Source organism: Anas acuta, chromosome 21 (genome assembly GCF_963932015.1).
Source record: "Anas acuta chromosome 21, bAnaAcu1.1, whole genome shotgun sequence".
In the NCBI taxonomy this organism is placed as follows: Eukaryota; Metazoa; Chordata; class Aves; order Anseriformes; family Anatidae; genus Anas; species Anas acuta.
In genome coordinates this window covers 7,257,224-7,270,775 of record NC_088999.1, presented here as the reverse complement: position 1 = coordinate 7,270,775, position 13,552 = coordinate 7,257,224, and the positions used below count along the sequence as shown (strand labels likewise).

The 13,552-nt window shown below is 66.1% G+C and overlaps 1 protein-coding gene across 6 annotated transcripts in view; it reads left to right on the top strand.

Moving 5' to 3' along the window:
• ADGRB2 (adhesion G protein-coupled receptor B2) overlaps positions 1 to 13,552 on the top strand; it is an 84,334-nt gene that overhangs the window by 45,076 nt on the left and 25,706 nt on the right. For 4 of the 6 annotated variants that reach the window (XM_068657990.1, XM_068657987.1, XM_068657988.1 and 1 more), the window contains exon 1: positions 10,631 to 10,762. The exons of 1 other annotated variant lie outside the window; for it this stretch is intronic. The gene's annotated coding sequence lies outside the window, so the exon portion shown is untranslated. Of the gene's footprint in view, positions 1 to 10,605; positions 10,763 to 13,552 lie in introns of those variants that run through there. One more of the 6 variants, XM_068657989.1, reaches the window with a different exon arrangement.

Here is a 13,552-nt window from a genome sequence, read left to right as displayed (position 1 = left end):
ATCACGCCTGGGGTGGCAGGAGGGGACGGGGACCCTTGTGGGGTCCCCATCGGGTCCATCCCTGCAGCCCCTCAGCCCCTCAGCACCCGGTCCCCTGAGACCCTGAGGGTCCGTGTGGGTCGAGGAGCTGCCCGGGTGCTGCGGGTGCTGTGGGTGCTGTGGGTGCTGTGGGTGCTGTGGTGCGAGGGGCCGATCCTGCGCCGTGCCGGCTCCTGCCAAGGGAGCAAGCAGCCGGGGACGCGCGATCTCCCCACTGCCGAGCCGTCTTCTGTACTTAATTAATTAGTGTTTGTAAAGCGCCGGGATCCTTGGCTGAAAGGCGCTATTAGAAGTGCAAAGTGTTGTTATTAATAATTTACAGAAGCCGTTCTGCTGCCTCTTGTTTGGCTGCCGACACCGGTGATGCCGAAACCGCGACGGCTCGGCTGCGGCCGGGGTGGGTTCAACTGGTGGGATGGGGATGGGATGGGATGGGATGGGATGGGATGGGATGGGATGGGATGGGATGGGATGGGGATGGGGATGGGATGGGATGGGATGGGATGGAGCCAGCCCATAGCTGCTTGTCGGTGGCCATGGCACCTCCTGGTGCCACCGGGCACAAGGGGCTCCCTGCCCTCGGCGCTGAGCATCCCCTCTGCTCCCAGATGGCCCCCGGCTCCTGGCCTCGTGTTTTGGGATGCGGCTGCACCTCGGTGCTCGTGGGGTTTCCCGTGGAGCGGCGCGTGCTGCTCACAGCAACGCTGGGTTTCGGAGCAGGGGCTCGTTCCACGCTGGTTGTTAATTAAGTGGATCATTCAGAGCCACTAGTAATGTAGTATGTTGTCTTATAATGGTTGAGATTCTGTCCCTGTGCCAGCTTCCATTAGCAACAAAACCCACTTATCTTGTTCCTTCCTATCTCTTCCCTTTATATTTTTATCCTTCCCTCTCCCTGCAAGTCTCTCTCTCCTCTGTTTTCAGTCCCAGCACTGCAGTAATAATTCTACCAGTCGTCATCTCGGTTGACAAAACACTGTTGATGTGACAGCTCCGAGCTATGAAATCTCCGTTACCGCTCGATAATTAATTTACTAATTGCGTGCGCTGCCTCGCCACGCGGCTTGGAGCCAGCCCCGCAGCTGGCGGAGCCCGGCTGACCCCGGTGCTGGGGGGAGCCACGGGGGGGTCCTGCCCCTGCCGCGGGGATGGGGCTGGACTGGGGAGTGGGGACGTGGGGATGGGGTTGGGATAGGGTCGGGGATGGGGTTGGGATGGGATGGGATGGGGATGGGGACAGGATGGGGATGGGATGGGGATGGGGATCAGGATGGGGATGGGATGGGGATGAGATGGGGTCATGGATTGGGATGAGGATTGGTATGAGGATGGGGTGAGGATGGGATGGATGAGGATGGCTTGAGATGAGGATGAGGATGGATGGGATTGGTATGAGGATGGCTTCTCCTCCTGCCGATTAATTTTAAGCAGACTCGGAGACCACGCGAGCCTCCTGCCTGGCTGCGCACACCGGGGCACGCAGCCTTCAGGGAGCTGGGGCTTGGGAAAGTTGATGTTTTCTGCACGGGGATTGCTGTTGCCGTGAAATGTTTTGATTTTCTCTGATTGCAAGAGTCAGGATGAACAAAGTCTTTCGGAGCCGACGTAACGAAGAGGCATCTCTCACTCTGACACCGCAACTTGTTTCATTTCTGGAGGGAAGTGTCGCGTTTTGCTGCGTTTTGTTTTTTTTTTTTGGTTTTTTTTTTTTTTGCCTTTGACGTCTCAAGCCCCAAACGATGAATTTTCATCGGCAGGAAAGCTTCGCCTCCCACGTCTCCTGCAGGAATTTCGGGTACGGTGCTGCTCGGTGCCTGCCCCACACCAGGGGGGGACCCTGGTCGTGCCCCCCGTGCCCTGTTCCCGCTGCAGGACCAGCGAGGAGCCGGTGCTGAGGGATTTCCTCGGTCCTTACCCAACATCCTCCCGTAGAAAACGATCACTTGTTGGGGCCGAAGTGCTTCAGGAGCTGATTCTGGTCAAAACCACCTAAATCATCACAAAGGCACCCCTGGAAGGAGCCTGGCTGGGAGGGGAGAAGGATTTCAGGCTGGGCTCTGAGTCCCCACGATTCGCCCCCTCGGCTCGGCACCGCTTTTACCTTCACTCAGGGGCCACCCCTGGTGCCACCCTCCCACGGCAACGGGTGGGTGCAGGGACCCTCCCCACACCCCGCTGGGACCACGTCCTACAAATATCCTAGGGTGCAGCAGCAGAAAGGCTGCACGGCCCCGGGGGCACTTGGCCACCCTCCACATTCACCCCCCGACCCCACCGCGTGCTCGGGACCCGGCGGCCGGCACGGGGTCCCGCCGGTGCTGGGAACCTTCCACGTCCACGCCGGGCCAATAAATAAATAATGGCTTGTCTCCCGCGCCGCCGAGTCGCTTACGTGGTAATTGCTTTCTGGGAGATGCAATTACCGGGCGCTGTGGCGGAACGTGTCGCTGCTGGGCGTTGACACCGGCCTCTTCCAGCAGCCTCGCGCCGCGTCCTGGGGGCACCCCTGGTGCCCTCCCCGTGGGTGCTGCTGTGAGTTGCCCACCCCGAGCTCCCCACGCTGCTCTTTCCATCCCATTTCCATCCCCTCCTCTTTGTCCCCGTGCTCCCCCTGCTTTCGGGGGGCTGAGGATGGAGCCCCCGGCCCTGCGCTGCCCCCCTGGGCTTGGCACCGAGCCCTGCGCCTGGGGAAACGCCGGGCACATAATTTGGGGTGGGAGAGGAGGGGATGGAGAGGGGAGGGGGCCGCCAGCAGCCGAGGCTGTTTGGGTAGAGGAGCGATGGGTTTTAGGCACGGAGCCGTGGCTCTCAGCAGCTTCTGAAGCCTGGGGAAATTTGTCTTTGTGGCTCCGCGAGGTGCTCACGCAGGGAGGGAAGCGCATTACAAGCTGGAACGCTTTGAGCGCGGAGAGGAAGCGTGATGTGATTCAGGCCTCGTTCCTCCCAGCGAGAAGAACCTGATGAATACAATATATTGTGCTCCTCGCCCTGCTTCGCCTCCCCGCGCCGTGGGGAGAAATGTGCTCATTTCCCCCCGCTCTCCGGCAGAGAGCCGGCTGCTGCCACCCGGCCGGGCAGGGCTGGGGGGAGCCGGGTCCGGGGGGACCCCATCCCTTTCCCCTTCCCCATCCCCAGGGGTTTGTACCCACGGGGGGTGCTGCAGGGCCGGGGGTGCCGCCAGCCGTGGTGGCAGCCCGGGAGCTCAGCGTGACGTGTGAGGAGTCGAAAATAGAACCAGCGCCGGGCTGGGTTCGTGATAATAAATGGGAGCAAACCGCGAGCAGCGGGTAAGCGGCTGACAAACGCTGGTATTTTAATGTCCTCACAAAAGACCCGTGTGTAAGTGGGACTTTGCATGAGTAATTCCATACATTTTTAATGGGGGGCCCTGGGGGGGAATCAATCACGCTGCGCGCTCGCGTTTTCCCTAACCATTGGGTTTGGTAACGCCGCGCCGAGTGCCGCCGTTTCCCCGCTAGCAGAGGGGAGGGAGGCGCCGAGCTGCGGCTTCCCCGTTACGTGGACGTCTTCCCGGGGACCTTTCCGTGGGAAACACCCCCTTGGCGAGCCTGGCTGTCCTCCCCCACCGTCACTGCCTGGTTCGGGGTTTAGGGCAGGGTTCTCCGGCTCTGTGGGACCAGCCGGGGGTCCCCAGGGGCTTGGGGTCTGCCCTGCATCCTCCTCAGCCTGCCCGTGGGCACCTCGAGGTGCTCCATCCCGAGCTGCTGCCCCCCCAGGACCCAGGGATGCTGAGCTGGGTGCTCCCCCCAAGGAGCCTGCTCCTGGCGGCTGCTCCCCAAAGGGCTCCCGGTGCTCGGCAGCACCCTGGGGACCTGCTGGGGTCCCCGTGCTCACCCAGGACCGGTGCCCACACTCCGCTCCGTGACCTTGAGGGCTCAGCCGATGGCTCAGGGGGGGTGGCTGGGTGACAGGTAGGGCTATGAATAGCGCTCGGGGAAAAAAACGCCCTTATTGGTATTCTGGACAGCGCCGGCTCCGTTCATCTCTGGTGCCAGGGTGCTTAATAAATATCAGCGGAGCCTCTCCGCAAGGAGCCGCGCGGGCAGCAGCACCCATGGGTGCTGTGCAGGACCCCAGCACCCATCCCTTGTGCCCACGAGGGCACAAGGACGCGGGTGGCCCCGCTGCCACGCGCTGTGGCAGGAGTGGCAGGAGTGGCAGGAGCGTTTTCTGCGAGGGCAGGCAGCGAGCAGTCAGCTCTTTGTGATGGAAATGTGGCCCTGCAGGAGCGAAAGGCTAATGTGCTCCGGGTAGCTGCTAAAACTTCTGCTGGGGATATAGAGCACCTCATTTACGCTGATATTTTTTATGCTGAAATGGAAGAAAGCAGCTGCTATCTGTACAAACAAAATTAGGCCAAAGGAGGAAAGTAATTTTGTAAAAGAAATAGGGAGATGCAGGGGGAGATGGATAGGAGACAGATGAATAAACACAATCTACATAGAAACTGATAAAAATTCAATTTCTGCTCACACACGTCCCGGTCTAGCTCACTCCCTTCCTCTCCTCTTCTCCGCACGCTCCGGCGATGTCTGCAGTCCTCGTGCATCCATCTGGGGTGTGGGAGGCGAGCACAATGATCCTATTCTGTCCTCAACATGCTGCAAATTTTCCTTCAATTATGGCGCTTCAATTCCTCCGGCTCCATCTTCAATATTTTGCCCTTGCAAGCAGCGGGTGCCAGAGGGGGCGCCCCTCGGGGTGTGATTTGGGGAGGGTGTGGGGGTTCCTGCTGGGGACACGGGGCTGGCACCGCAGGTTATGGGGTCACAAGGAGCCAGCGACTGCTAGGGGGGACCCATGGTGCCCATGGGTCCAGTTCATCCCAGTTCTTGGTGCTGGTTTCCCTGCAAACCCCAGCTCCTAGAGCCATGGGATCGCGCTGGGCTCTCCAAGCACGTTCAGTGCCTTTGGTTCCGGGTTATATTAAAAAAAAACCACCCAAACTTTCCAGAAACTTTCCGTGGATTTGCCCACTCCTTGCGCCCCGCGTGCCAGCGGTTCTGCTCTGCTGTCACCGTCCCCACCGAGCGCACGAGGGGATGGATGGAGCTGGAGAGAGCCCAGGTTGGATCTGCACGAAGGGAAATGGAGCCTGGATGTGGCCGTGGCACGGGGAGGACACCGAGCCGGGGCTGAGCCCTGGGTGCCAGGGAGCACCCCCACGGCCCCGCAGTAACGCCAGGGGGGCTGCTGGAGGTAAGGGACGGGGCTGGGAAGTGGCACGTGAGGATGAGCAGGTGGGGAATAAATGGGGGAGGCTTCGGAGCTGCGTTCAGGGAGGTTTTGGAGCACGGCAGCGATGCAGCGAGACAAATCTCCTGGTGTTCACTGGGGTGAGCTTGTGCGAGCACCCTGAGCTCCGCCAAGGTGCCCCCTGCCCCTCCGCACCCCCCAGGCGCTGCTCCGCTCGCTTCGGCCTCCACCCCGGGCTCTGGGGAGGCTGCACAGCAGCCCCGAGGGTCACCCAAAATGCCATCGAGAGCCGGGAGGGGAGATGGAGACGTGGGGCACCCACGTGGGCACCCCCAGAGCCCTCTGCACACCCGCGTCCCCGTGCGCACGCCCACCTCCTCCCCGCACGCCCACGGCCCCCCGTGCACGCCCACGTGTGCGGAGGCTGAGCCGAGCTCCAGGCTGGTTTCCCTAGGAAACCGAGCGGAGGCCAAGCAGCTCTGCGAGGTGCTGGAGGGCCCCGAAACGTGGCCTGAGGAGCTCTGAACCCAGCGAGCTCCGCGGTCCCAGCCGGTGCCCCAGGGGCACGAGGTGGCAGCGGTGCCACGGTGCCGCCTTCGGGGCTGGGGGCGCGAGGGGGAGGCAGCGAGGCTGCGGAGGGGAGGCTGGGGAGGGGATTTGGGTGAGGAAAGGAAGCTTTGGGATCGGCCCTGCTACCTGCAAATGATGGGGCTGGCCCCACAGGGGGTGTCCCAGCCCCTCTTGCTGCTGTTCAGGATCGGGGCAGCTCCGAGCTCACCCCGAGCACCCCGTCCTGCGCCGCGGGGATTTGGGTCCATCCCAAACAACCCATAGCCCGCTGCCAAAGCGGTACTGGGAGGATGCATTTCACCAGTAAGGGGGTGGTGGGGGAGGAAGGAGGGAGGGCAGCGATTTAGGGCTGAGCTGGGCTGTCCGTGGAGCTCCTGCTGCCCTCAGACCCCATAAAACATGCGAGGGAAGCTCCTGGCACAGCGGGGTCTGCCTGGCTCCTCGGCCTCACCTCACCTCACCCAGTGTGCTGCTTGTGCCAGCTCCCTCCTCCTCCTCCTCCTCCTCCTCCTCCTCTTTCTCCTCCTCCTCTTCCTCCTCCTCCTCCTCCTCCTCCTCCTCCTCCTCCTCCTCCTCCTCCTCCTCCTCCCTGGCCCGTTCGCAGGCTGCCAAGTGAAGATGCGTTTGCTGGGCTGCGCGCTCCAAAAGTTGCAAATTCCCCTTCAGGCAATTAGAAGGCAGCCATTTCTCCTCAATCAGCCGTATTTGAATATGGAAATGATTTTTAATTACTCAGAGTCAATATCGTTTTATCACCAAAATGTGTTTGAACGAGGTTTGCCGTATTTGCAGGGCGTCTAATAAGCTGAATGCAAATTCGCTCCGATTCACGCTTCTGAAATGTTACCGGCAGCGGGGGGGGGTGCTGCCCTTTGACGGGTGCCAAATTTGCAGGGTCCTGGAATGCCAGCACCCCCTGCCCCCCCCCCAGCCACGGCCGGGACCCCCCTGCAAACCCAGCCTGCGGCAGGGGACGTGGCAGGGCTGCCCGCTGGCGGTGGCACGGGGACACGGGGACAACCATGGGGACACGGGGATGGCTGCGGGGACACGGGGACAGCCACAAGGACACGGGGACAGCCACGGGGACATGGGGATGGCTGCGGGGACACGGGGACATCCCCTTTCCCCTGGAGCACGAGCGTGGCCGTCCCCAGCTCGCCTGGCCCCGAACATGCCCGGTGGCACGGGGTCAGCCCCAGACACAGCGAGTGGCAGCTCGGCGGCGTTACATCCCCGGCTATTGTCTCCTGATTAATTTGCTAATTATGTTCTGCTTTTATCCAAGGGGCCCGGCGGCGGTGCTGAAATGTCAGCCTCTTGTTTATGCCCCGGGTTGCTGGCGCCGTGACAGAGGCAGGGTCCCGCGGGGCCGCCCCGTGCCGGAGCCACGCGAGCCTGGCCCCGCAGCCCCTCTGTGGGGTGGGACGGGACCACTGCCCCCCTCAGCCACTCATTTCCCCCAGGGCTGGGGGTGAGAACACGCAGAGCATCCCCCTGCACGCCCTGGGGTGGGAGAGCTGCCTCGCACCACGGGTGGCCCTAAAGCCACCACGGCCATGCCCGGGGTGACGGCACGGGGTGGCTGCGGTCCCCCTGCAGCAGGGGTCAGGGCGCACGGCACCCGAGGCCGAGGCAATCGGGGCAGCTTCAGCCCAGCTCTGCCCCCTTTTTCCCAGCTCACGGGGGGGGTGTCGGGGTCCCAGGAGGTGTCACCCCTGCTGAGGGGGGGGGGGACGGGCACTCCCCAGCCCCGACCTCTGGGTTCTCCGGCTGTGCCAACCCAGCGGGCGCCTGCGTTAAACACGAGGCTGAGCGGCGCAGATAACATCCCCCCGCTGGAGGCTGGAGCTGGGCTTTCTGCAGCCTCATGTATATTAATCGAGATGAATATTTATGCCAACTTTCCTGCTCTTTAGCAGTTGGTGATGTGCAGGCGCACTCCGGGTACCGCTGCTGGTTCAGGCTCTGGGTGGCCAAACGGCACCAGCCCGGCCACTGCACTGGGGGCTGGGGGGCAGAGCCGGGTCCATCCCCGGGCAGAAACTCTCCCTGTTCCTCCCAGTTCCTCCCAGTTTCTCCTGGAAGCTCCCCAGCACGCTGAGCCCTTCCTCTTGCCAAGGCTCACCTCTGCCTGGGGCACACGGGCACGGCGCTGGCCCCTGCCCTTTGGCACACTGAGTGCTGGGAAATGACTGAAACGATGCTGCGGAGCCAAAACATCCCCCTGGGCAGGAAAATGCTGCAGGATCTGCAGGAGAAAGCTGCGTGGGACCAGCTGGAGGCTCAAGGCATCGTGGCCGTGCTCCTCGATCCTCAGCAACCCCCAAAGTGGCATCTATTTCAGGGTGTTCCCACATCCGTCCGCTTCTGCGTTGCCGCGCGGGCTTCCCTGGGCTTTTCCCTTTGCTTTTCCCCCTGCCACCACTAGCGGAGAGCTCCGGCGTGAAGCTGCCGGGGCGGTGAGCAGCAGGCAGGGCCCATCCGTCTGCCCACGGGCCCTTTTGCCGGGCCCTGGCTGCCTTTTCCCATTAACGTGGGTTATTTTGCAAATCACGTCTCCCTGCTTTTCGGGGCTTTTGTTCTTCCGCTGGAGCAATTTGCAGCAAAGTCCATGGGAAGAGGATCCGTGGGCATCGCTGGGGGCTGGGGGCTGCCCTGTCCCACCCTGCAGCAGAGCCCAGAGGCTGCTGCTGCTTGGAGGAGGAGGAGGAGGAGGAGGAGGAGAGGAGCCCTGGGGATCGGGCAGGGGGCTCAGGAGAGCCTGGGGGCAGTGGCAGCATCCCCGTGCTCCCCAGCTGGGCTCTGGGCTTCACCTTTTTCCCGAATCCTCACCTAGCGCCGTGTACAGAGCAGCTGCCACCGTGCTAACTCTGACCTGTCCCCAGTTTCCGTGCCGAAGGAAGGGAAAACGAGAGCCCTGAGCTGGAAATGGGTTCTTGGTACATTAACGGGCAGGTTTAATTCCCCGCTGGCAGGCAAAGCCCTGCTGGAGCAGCCTCTGCACGTGCTGGAGCTGCACTAATCCTGCCCTGCGAGCAGCTGACAGCCAGCCCCAGCGGGGGGCTGAGGATTTGGGGTCTCCATGGCCAGCTGGGGGGATGCTCCACACACCGTGGGGTGCTCCAAGCACGGGGCGGGGGGTCCGGGCTCCCCACTTTCTGCAGGCACAGCCATCGGCAGAGCCCGCGCTGCGGCTGGGGGAGGTTTGCAGGGCTGCAGCAGCAACAAGCAGCTCCGGAGGCAGCACCCAGTTGTCCTGGTAACAGTGGGTGCCTCCGGCTCCTGCAGCTTGGGCCCCCCCCCGGCACGCACGAGCCCCCCGTGGCCCAGCAGCACCAGGATGGGAGCTGGGAGCCGGGGCCAGGGCAGAGCCGGTGGGCGACGGCACCCGGTGCGCCCTGCGGCGAAATAGCTGGTGCCACGCGGTGCGCTGGGGGGTTTGGGATTTGGGAGCGCATGGAGTGTGCAGAGCCGGAGCGAAATACCCGTCAGGAAGCAGAGAGCGTGACCCGCAGAGCCGGGGGCTGGGGATCGCCCTGCTGCTGAGCTGCAGCCTCTGCACTGAGCTGTATTTACAGAGACGGGCCACGAAATATCCTCGGGTGATGTCTGAGCCGACGCTGCCGCGCGCCCTGCTACGGGGAGCAGCCGGGGAGCTGCTCGGCTTCCTCTCAGCCTCGGCCCCCAGGGGATGAGCGTCTGGCTGGGGACAACGGGTCAGGCACCAGCAGGCTGCTGGGGACAACTGGGACAGGGAGCAGCAGGGAGGGAGGCAGGGAGCTGCTTTGCACAAAGGTCTCGTGTGGATACGGCCCCGCACACCCGGCTGCACGGAGCAGGGCTGGGGCTGATCCCGTGGGTGCTGAGCAGAGGGATTTTGGGGCTGATTTCCCAGATTTCTGCTCCTGCCTGGCCCTGCTGGGTGCTGCCCCGGGGGGGCACCCGGGCTGCCCTCGGTCACCCCAGGATTTGGGGTTTGTGCTCGGCCAGGGCTTGGTTGCACCGGGGCCCCGCATCCTCCTGCACCCCTGCTCGTCCCCACGCGCTGCAGCAGCTCCGCAGCCCCCTCCCCACTATCACGACACCCTCAGTGTCACGACCACTCGTGCCACGGCTGTGCCAGCCCTTTGCTGTCCATGCAGCCCCCACCCCGTGCTCCCCCCTCCAGCAGCGCCGTGCCGGGGGCTGCGCACGCGTGTGTGCAATGCACGTGCGTGTGCAAACCCCCGACCCCCACTGCTCTGCACACCCCCACCCCCCCCCCCGCCCCCGCAGGCACGAGCAGCCCCCCCGCCGTGCACACCCGACCCCGCTCACGCGTGTGCGCGCCCCCCCGGAGCATGCACGCCCCCCTCCCCCCGCGTGCACGTGCACATCACAGCCGTGTGCACGCCCCCCCCCTCTGTGTGTGTGTGTGTTGGAAAGGGGGGGGGGGGCACCCCCACCGCGTGCACGCGCACCCAGCGGCGCCGCGCCGCGGGCAGCCCCCTCCACCCGCCTGCAGCAACCCGGGGGTCGCTCCCCCAAAAACCGGCACCGGGGCTTGGAGAGGGGGTAAAAGGGGGGGGGGGGGGGGGGGCAAGGGGGGAGGGGGTGCACCGTGTCCCTCGTCCTCCGCGCCGCCCCCCCGCCATGCCCGGTGCTGTCACACCGCCCCGCGCCCGGCGCATGCAGCAAGTGCCCGAGCCGAGCGCGCCGCCGCCGCCGCGCCCCCCCCCGCCCGCCGCCGCCGCCGCCGCCAGCACCGGGGCCCGGCGCGCCGCGTGCCCGCTCCCGGCCCCGCGCGTCTCCGCCGCCGCCGCCGCTGCCACCGCCGCGCTCCCCCGGGCGCGCCCGGGCACCGGCAGCCGCCGCCGCCGCCGCCGCTCGGGGATGGCCAGCCCGCTGCTCGCCGCGCCGCGCCGGGGCTCCACGCGCTGCTGACGGAGCGCAGGTAAGGGCGGCGGCGGTGGGGGGGTGAGGGGGGCGAGGGGGGTGAGGGGGGTGAAGGGGGCGAGGGGGGGGCACCGGGGATCCCCCCCCAACCTCTCCATTTCCCGGTGCGTCGCCCCCCGCTCGGTTCTTTCCCACCACCCCCCCCCCTTTCTTTTCCCGGTGCCCGCAGCCCCGCTCCGTTGCGCCCAGCCCCGAGGGGCGCCGCGCTTCGCAACCCCCCCCCCCCCCGCACCCCCCCTTTTCCACCTCGCCGCGGAGCCCGGTGGGGGCGGCAGCTCGCCGGGATGCGGGATGCGGCGAGAGGGGCCGCCGGTGGGCACGGCCCCCGGGGCGCAGGGATGCGCCCCCCCCATCCCCGCTACCCCCACAGCTCCCGGACCGCGGCCAACTTCGGTGCCCGGGCGGGAGGGGACCCGGGTTGGGGGGGGGGGCGCAGCCGCCTTCCCGGGGGTACCCGGGGCTCGGTGCCCGGTGCGGGCAGCGGCATCCCCCGGGCGGCCCCGGCCCTGCCGGGAAGTTGCGCGGGGCTGCGGCGGTGGCGGTGGCGCTCCGCTCGCACCGGGCATGCCCGGGGGGGGGGCCGGTCCCCGGCGGAGCCCCCACTGCGAGCAGCGCGTTCAGCCCCAGGGCAGGGGGGCTGCGCGCATGGGGGTGGGCACGGGCACACGCATGGCACCGCTGTGCCGTGGCATCGTGTCCAGCAAGGCCATGGGTGCCTGGTTGCCAAATTGACATCCCCGCTAGCCCCCGACGTGGGCACACGCCTGCTGCTGGCCTGGCACCCGTGGGCCCCCCACAATGGGGCCAGCCCCACGCCGTCACCCCTGGTGTGGGTCCTCGTGCCAGGCGTGGGCAGGGTGCTGGCACCGTGCCGGGGGCAGGCAGGCGTGCAGCCCCCCCCCCAGTGCAGGGCTTTGTTCAGCTGAGGGCTGTGGGGAGCCCCCAGCCCCGTGCCATGGGGCGAGCGGCACCCGGGGCCCGTGGGCGTGCGGCGAGGGCACACGTGGGCACCCAGCGTGTGCCGGCGCGGGCACGTGCAGCACGCAGGTGGCAGCCGGATCTGGGGGAAAACGGGGGGAGCGGGGGAGCTGCTTCCCTTCCCGGGGGACCCGTGAGCATGTGGGGGCACAGACGGAGCCCCGCCACGCGTGTGGCCGTGCGGGTCACTTGTTGAAGCAGCAGGAGGGTCGCTGCAGCCCCAATCCGGCCGGGGTGGAGGGTGCTCGTGCACCGTGCCTGCGTGGTCGGCGCCGGGGGCTCGCGGCAGCACGGTGTGTGAGCAGCCCTCTGCTTTTCTAGGTCATGTCACTGCTGCCTGTGCCGGATGGCGCCTGGCAGCCGGGGCTGTCGGTGACGTGGGGACCAACCCCAGGAGGTGGCCCTGGGGTGGCCGGGCTGCGCCGCGCCGAGCGTCTCGTTGGGGTTTCGGCCGGGTGCTGCTGGCGGATGGGGTGCGAGGAGCTGGTGGCATGGGGCTGGCTCCAGGCCGTGCTCTGGGGAAGCACTGGGGGTGCTGGGGTCACGCAGGGCGGTCGCCTTGGGCTCATCTCTGCCCGGGGAAGGCTGCGGGGTCAGAGCCGGGCAGGGTCTGGGGGGAGCCGGCGCGTGGGCTCGCTTGGCCCCAGCACGGAGGCAGTGGGGAGGAGCGGGGCGGCCGCGGCTGTCGTCACTGCCACTGTCACTGCCGCTCTCGCTTGGCTGCCCTCTGGCCGCCCTCATCGGGGATGTTGGGCGCCCCGCTTCCCAGTGGGGTTCGGTTCGAGCTGCGGGGATGCTGGAGGGAGCCATGGGGCAGCACCGGGCCCCCTGCGCCGGAGCCTGGCAGCGGTTCCTCTGCGAGGTCTCCTCGGCTGCGCTGCGCGCCTTGCCACCACGGGGTTCTGATCCAAGGAGTCTGCAAGAAGCTGGGATGCTACAAATCCGCTCTGTGACGGAGAGAAAATGGAAACGGAGCCGGCACCGCGCGTGGCTTGCTCTCCAAACGTGGCTGAGGAGCTCCGGGACGCGCTGCCTGCTCCTCCTGCTGCCTCCGGTGCCGCTCAACGCCTCCGAGGACTCGAGCCGTGCTCGGCTGGGGCTTCCCGGGGAGCTGCGGCGCGCTCGGGGCTCTGCATCGGGTCTGTGGCTTTGTGGAGAGCCCCGTCCGGGCACCAACCCCCTGCACAGGGGCACCGCAGCCTGTTGGAGCTGGCTCTGCTGCTGGAGCCACGGGAATGGATGGGTTTTCCATGGGAATGGACGGGATTTCCGTGGGAATGGATGGGTTTTCCTTCACCCGGGCTGTCCCCATCGCTGCCGGGTGACAGATCTGGGGCAGGCCAGCCCCGTCCCCGCTCAGCTGGCTGCGCTGCAGGACGGGCTCCCCCTTTCCCTGCCCAGAAGGAGGAAACGCAACGGACGGGCTGGGCCGGACACACGGCCCCCTCCGGGCTGGCCTGCTTTGACGCCTCGATGCTTCTCCAAGGGAATTTGGACCGAGGTCCTGCAAACTCATTTCCTACCACGCTGCCATCCCCTAATGGGGACGGGGCTGGCTCCAAGCCACCCGGCTCGGTTGCCAAATGTCAGAGGCTCCGCACCTCCTTGGTGCTCGCGAGGGCCGTGGTGCCCCCCCTGCTCTCGGCCCGTCTGTCCCTTCTTGATGCCCTCCAGCAGTGGGACGGATCCAAGCCCGTTCCCCTCCCCGGGGAGCAGCACTCTGGGGGCTTCCATCAGGTTTGGATCCAGCTGAGATGCGGGGCTACAAAAATCCCTCCCTGGCACGGGCGCACGACCAGGCTGCGCCTCC